The sequence below is a fragment of the Vombatus ursinus genome, unplaced genomic scaffold, assembly GCF_900497805.2.
Source record: "Vombatus ursinus unplaced genomic scaffold, bare-nosed wombat genome assembly UNPS02015030.1, whole genome shotgun sequence".
Classification (NCBI taxonomy): Eukaryota; Metazoa; Chordata; class Mammalia; order Diprotodontia; family Vombatidae; genus Vombatus; species Vombatus ursinus.
This window is the reverse complement of record NW_020954808.1, coordinates 2,733,053-2,739,052: the sequence shown is the minus strand read 5'-3', so window position 1 is coordinate 2,739,052 and position 6,000 is coordinate 2,733,053.

Genomic DNA, 6,000 nt, shown 5'->3' with positions numbered 1-6,000 from the left:
GGCTGAGTGGAGGCTGGAAAGTATTCCAGACACGGGAAAGAGCTTCTGCAGAGGCACAGATATGGGAGCTAGACGGCCAGGTTTGAGGAACAGCGACAATTTGGCTGGGATGTCGAGATGGTGAATAGGGAAAAATGTGAAACTGTCCAGGAAGCGTAAGGTGGAGGCAGGATGTGAGCGTCCTTAAATGCTGAAGTGAAGAATGTGTAGTTTATCCTGGAGGGAATGGGGAGCCATTGATGGTTCTGGAGCAGGACATCGTGGTCAGATTCACACTTTAGGGGAGAAAAAAGCTTCAACTTTAAAAACCTTGTCATCTCTTAAGTTTTAATGATGTCTCTTCTTTTGACATCACAGTCATTACTGAATATACCTCCCCATTTCCTTTCTTCATGGAATCTTCCCTTTTAACTAAGATTTTTTTTAAGCTTTAAGCAAAGCCAACTTTCACATCAACCACCTCTGCCAGCGTGAATACAGGAACCACGACGTGGGTACAATGACGTGGGTTACAAAGAACGAATGAGGATGGGACTGTGTGGTGAGATGCACATGAAGTAAGAGGCCCTGGGCTTCAGTCCTCACTCTGCCACTACTCACTGCCTGCGTTCCCTCCAATTAGTCATTCAACTTGGCTGGGTCCCAATTTCCTCATCTGCAGAATGGGGGTAGGGGCTTGGATTAGAGGTCCCTTCCAGCTCTAAATCTATGAACCTCGGAAAAGGGGGTAAGAGATTTGAGAGTAGAGAACAGACAGTAGGGAAAGGGAGGGGAACAAGCATTTATTAAGTGCCTACTATATGCCAGGCACTGGGCTGAGCATTTCATTAAGTTCTCACAACACCCCTGGGAGGCAGATGCTATTATGATCCCTATTTACAGTTGGGGAAACTGAGGCAGACAGTGGTTAAGTGACTTGCCTGGAGCTCAGAAGTGTCTATCTGAAGTTGAATTTGAATTCAGATCTTCCTCACTCAGAGCACCACCTTTCTGCCTTCTACAGACAACCACTAACCTTGGGTGTCCCCCAAGGCTCTGTCCTGGGCCTCTTCTTTTTTCTCTCTCTTCCAGGGATTCAATCATTTTTTGTGCCACGAACCTCTCTGGGAGTTTGGTAAAACCTACGGATCCTGTCTTGAACTGTTCAGAGAGCTCGGACTCAACATGTCCAAAACAGAACTCATTCTCTCTCCCTCCATACCCATTCCTCTTCACACTTTCTCCATCCCTGTCAAAGCAACCCCATTCTTTCAGTCACCCAAATTTGCATGACTCTTCACCCTTCCTCATTCCACTTATCCAATCCATTGCCAGCACATCTCCCTTATGCCCCCCTCCCTCTATTCAAACAGCCACAACCCTGGCCCAAGCCCCCATCACCTCTTGCCTGCTCATTGTTCTCCCCGGCTCAAGTCTCTCCCCCATTTCAACTCATACTCAGATGCTAAAATAATTCTCCCAAGGTGTAGATCTGACGGTATCGTCCCCTTCCCCCCACTCCCTCAATAAACTCCAGGGACTCCAAATTACTACCAAACGCAAAGTCTTCTTTCTGGGAATTAAAGCTCTTCACAACCTGGCCCCTTCCCACTCTTCTGGTCTGTGCACACATCACCCCCCTACATGGCCTCTATAATCTACCTACATTAGTCTGCTTACTTTTCCTCACATGACAGTGTTATTTTTGTTGTTCCGCCGTTTCAATTGTGTCTGACTCTTTGGGACTCCATGTGGGGTTTTCTTGGCAGAGATACTGGGGTGGTTTGCCATTTCCTTCTCCAGCTCATTTTACAGATAAGGAAACTGAGGCCAACAGAGTAAAGTGACTTCCCCAGGGTCACACAGCTAGTAAGTGTGTGAGGCCAGATTTGTACTCAAGAAGGTGAGTTTTCATGCCTCCAGGCCCAGTCTTCAATCCACCATATCACCTAGCGGCCCCAGTACTAAGATGTCTTAATTTCTGTCATGGTAAATATAAACAAACCTACATACATAAAAGCTCTTTGTGTGAAGTCCTCAATAATTTTAATATGTAAAGGGGGCCAGAGACCAAAAACTTTGAAAACCACTATCTTGGAGCAATGAGGGGTTAAGTGACTTAACTGTCCAGGATATCAAAAGCAGGATATGAACCAAGGTCTTCCTGCCTAACAGGCCAACTTTCTAGCTACAACACAGTTATTTTTGCATATGAAATGTTTACAACATAAACACAATGTAAATTTAGAGGTGAGGGCACTCACTACCAGCTGGAGAGGGGGAAGGGGAAGGCAAGGAGGTGAGGGAAATCTTCTTGTGGCCAAGCTGCCTGAGCAGAATTTTTAAGGAAACCAAAGATTCCAATACGGGGGAGAGAAGAGGGAGTGCATGCCAGGTATGAGTCACAGCCAATGTACGAGTCACAGCCAATGTACAGGCACAGAGATGGGAAATGGACTGTTTTGTATTAGAAATAGTCTGGCTGAATCTGAGAGTATGGGAAGAGAAGTAAGATATAATGAGACTGGAAAGGTACAGGTAGAGGGCAGGTTGTGAAATGCTTTAAAAGCCAAACAGAGGTGCTTTTATTAGCTCCTAGAGGCAATGGGGAGCCATTGAAGCTTTCTGAGCAGGAGAGTAACACTCTTTAGGAATATCGTTTTGGCAGCTGCGTGGAGAATGAGCTGGACAGGAAGAGACCTAAGACAAAGCAAGCCGTTAGGAAGTTATTGCTGTCTGTCCTGGGCAGACAGAGGAGTGAGAATAAGGACTGGTTCATTTCCTGTGATTGTCTCCCCAGCATGGAGCTAGTACCTGGTCCTTTGTAGGTGCTTAGCAAGCAGCGATGCTCATTGAGGAACTGATTCTGGATCAAGGATCCAGACACCCAGGTTCCCAACCTTGGAGTCACTCAGCTCCTCACCCTCCCTCGATCCGGAATATTCAGTCAGTTGACAGGTCCTGCTGATTCCCTCTGGCCAGTTTCGTCACGTCCGTCCCTTTCATTCTGGTCTCGCCACCCAATCCTAGCCTATGTCCTCATCACTTCTCACCTGGACTTGAAAAAAAATAGATTTTGATTGATATTTTTTATTTTTACATCATCTGGATTCACCTTTATGTTCCTCTTCCTCTCCAAAAGCCCTTCCCTATAACAGACTTTTTTTTTCTTTACTGAAAATGAAGAGGAAAAAAAATTAAGCAAAACCAATCACTCCACCCTCCCCAGAAAAAAGCTGATGTTCTAGACCGTATTTCATGTCCATGGACTGCCCCCCCACCTCCCGTCTTCTAAAGGAGTGGAAGGGGAGGTGTCTACTTACATCTTCTTTCTGGATCTTTGTAATTTTACAATCACTGGTTTTTCTTTCCATTTACTCTGCCCTGGTCACTGAACGTATTATTTTCCTGACTACACTTCCCTCTGCATCAATTCAATCTTTCCATCCTTCTCTGTATCCGTCCCATCCATCATTTCTTACAGCACAGTCATCTCCCGTTCCATTCATGGACCACAATCTGTTCAGCTCGTCCCCAGTGGATGGGCATTTACTTTGCTTCCAGTTTTTCTTTGCTACCATCAAAAATGTAGCTATAAACATTTCACTTTCTTGTTGTCAATGACCTCTTTGGGGTATGCACACAGCAGGTTTTGCTCGGACTATTAAAATAGCTTCCTAATTGGTCTCCCGGCCTCATGTCTTTTCCTTTTCCAATTCATTCTACACATTGCTGTGAAGGTGATACTCCTAAAGCATGTCACGCCCTAACTCAGAAAGTTCCAGTGGCCCCTATTACCTCCAGGAGCTCTGTATCCCCACTCTTCTGTTTGGAACTTTAAGCCCTTCACATCTGAAGTGGTCAGCCCAAGCTGCACAACCTGGCTTATGGACCACTGGCTACTTGCAGCATGCCAAAGAATTTCAGGTGGCCTGTGAAAAATGTAGAGGAAAACATCCTTTGAACATAGAGGAAATCCTTTGTGCAGGCCTGGCCTGGCCTGTCCTTCCAGATTTATTATGCATTAGTCTTTTTCAGGTATTCTATGGTCCAGCCACCTGACTGTCCCTCTCACGTGTCCTTGTCATCTCCTTCCTCATGGCTAGAAGGCAATTGATCAACATTCATTAAGCACCTATTCTGTGCCAGGCACTATGCTAAATCTTGCTGACAAACTTGCTGAACCCCTAAAAAGAAAAGCCCATGTCTTTGGGACCCAGACCCCAAAAAGGAAAAGCCTTGGATTTTCCCACATGGTCAGGTCTCCTGACCTGTGTCACTGACCTGAGTCACTGACCCATCCCAGTAATCCTCTCAACTGGCCTTTCATTGTGGCCTATGCCCAATCTCCCAATTCTCCGTTACCTCTAACCCAGCCTAGCCCTTCATTGTCTGTTTCCCTCTGGATCTTCCCCAGCCCCACATTCTAGACCCCTTCTCTATTCCCACAGTCTCCTGTACAAAAGATCCATCTTGCCTCCATTCAAGGGCTCAGATTCAATCTGGCCCACTTGTCACAAACGTGCAGATTCCTTAAGAGTCTGGCCAATGCTGAGGTTCCTTAAGATCTTGCCCACCTCTGTCGGTGCTCTAATAAACCTTGACTTTGTCTGAAAGAAGGCTTGGGTCGAATGCATTCAAGGCAGTACCTGCGTCACTATTGGGGGTCCCAGCACCCCTACGCCTCAACGTTGCCTCACCTCTATCTCCTAGAATCGCTAGCTTCTTTCAAAGCTCAGCTCAAGAGCCACATCCTCCAGGAGAGCTGTTGGGTCCCCCCAGCTGCCAGGGCTTTCCCTGCAAAATTAACTTCAGTTTACTTTGTATATATTTTGTATTCATTTATTTATGTGCAAGGATGGGGTGGATTGATCTAGTCAGCGCCACCCCCACTTTGTTGTTGTTGTTCAGTCGTGTCTGACTCTTCGTGACCCCATTTGGGGTTTTCTTGGCAGAGACACTAGAGTGCTTTGCCATTTCCTTCTCCAGCTCATTTTACAGAGGAGGAAACTGAGACAAACAGGGTGAAGTGACTTGGCCAGGGTCACACAGCTAGTAAGTGTCTGAGGCCAGATCAAACTCAGGAAGACTTCCTGGCTCCAGGCCCAGCATTCTGTCCATTGAGCCACCTCGCTTAAGGTAAGTGATAAGATACCACAACTTTCTATCAGTCACTCAGGTTTTGGACTAAGTACTGAAAAGCTCTTGGAATTGTAACCACATTGTCTAGGGATTTAATAGGGATAGGCTGGTCATGCCCCAGGGTTTGTCTTTAAATGATCAGTCCTGGAGAGTCTGGGGCAAGCCCAGTTTTCCAGCACACTCCAGAGGAGGAAATGTGGCTGTTGGGATAATTATTCCCAGTGCTTCCTTGTGTTCCATGTCCTGTTCTCGGAGAAGGTCAGCTCCTTCAGGACTGGCAGATAACAAGGGTCAGCATCTGGATCAGGTGATCTAGAGTGGCAGGTGCTGCCCTCCAAGAAGAAGGGGTTGCTGAATGTTGATAGCAGAGAGGAGAGTGCCTCGAATTAAAAGCGGAGAGAAAGGAGTATGAACGTTCCTCCAGGGCACTGGAGAGGATGGCCAGGAACCCAAGTGTCTTCTGAGAATTAGCCAAGTTTCTGTGAGTGAAAGAAGGTAGAAGGTGTGTGAGAAGAAGTGATTTTAAAATGAAAAGTTTGTTAACATTAGAAGGGGAGATCCTAAAAGACACAATAGAAAGAACAGAGCAAGATGGGGGGGACCATAGGGCTGGGGGGATGGGGATGGGAGAATGAAGAGTGGGTGGCAGTACAAGTAGGTCAGGGGACCCAGGAAGCCTGAACTAGGTCTGAACACAGCAAGCATTTTAAAAATATGAATATCACAAAGGAGAACAGAAAAGAGGATTGTATGTGAAACACTGGACTTTGTAATAAGCAGTTTTGCTTTGTCTTTTTTTTTTTTTTTTAAGATGCATGCTTTCTTCTGAAACCCTTAGCCTTCAGATCAGTAAGTATTCACCACACCTAGTAATCAAAT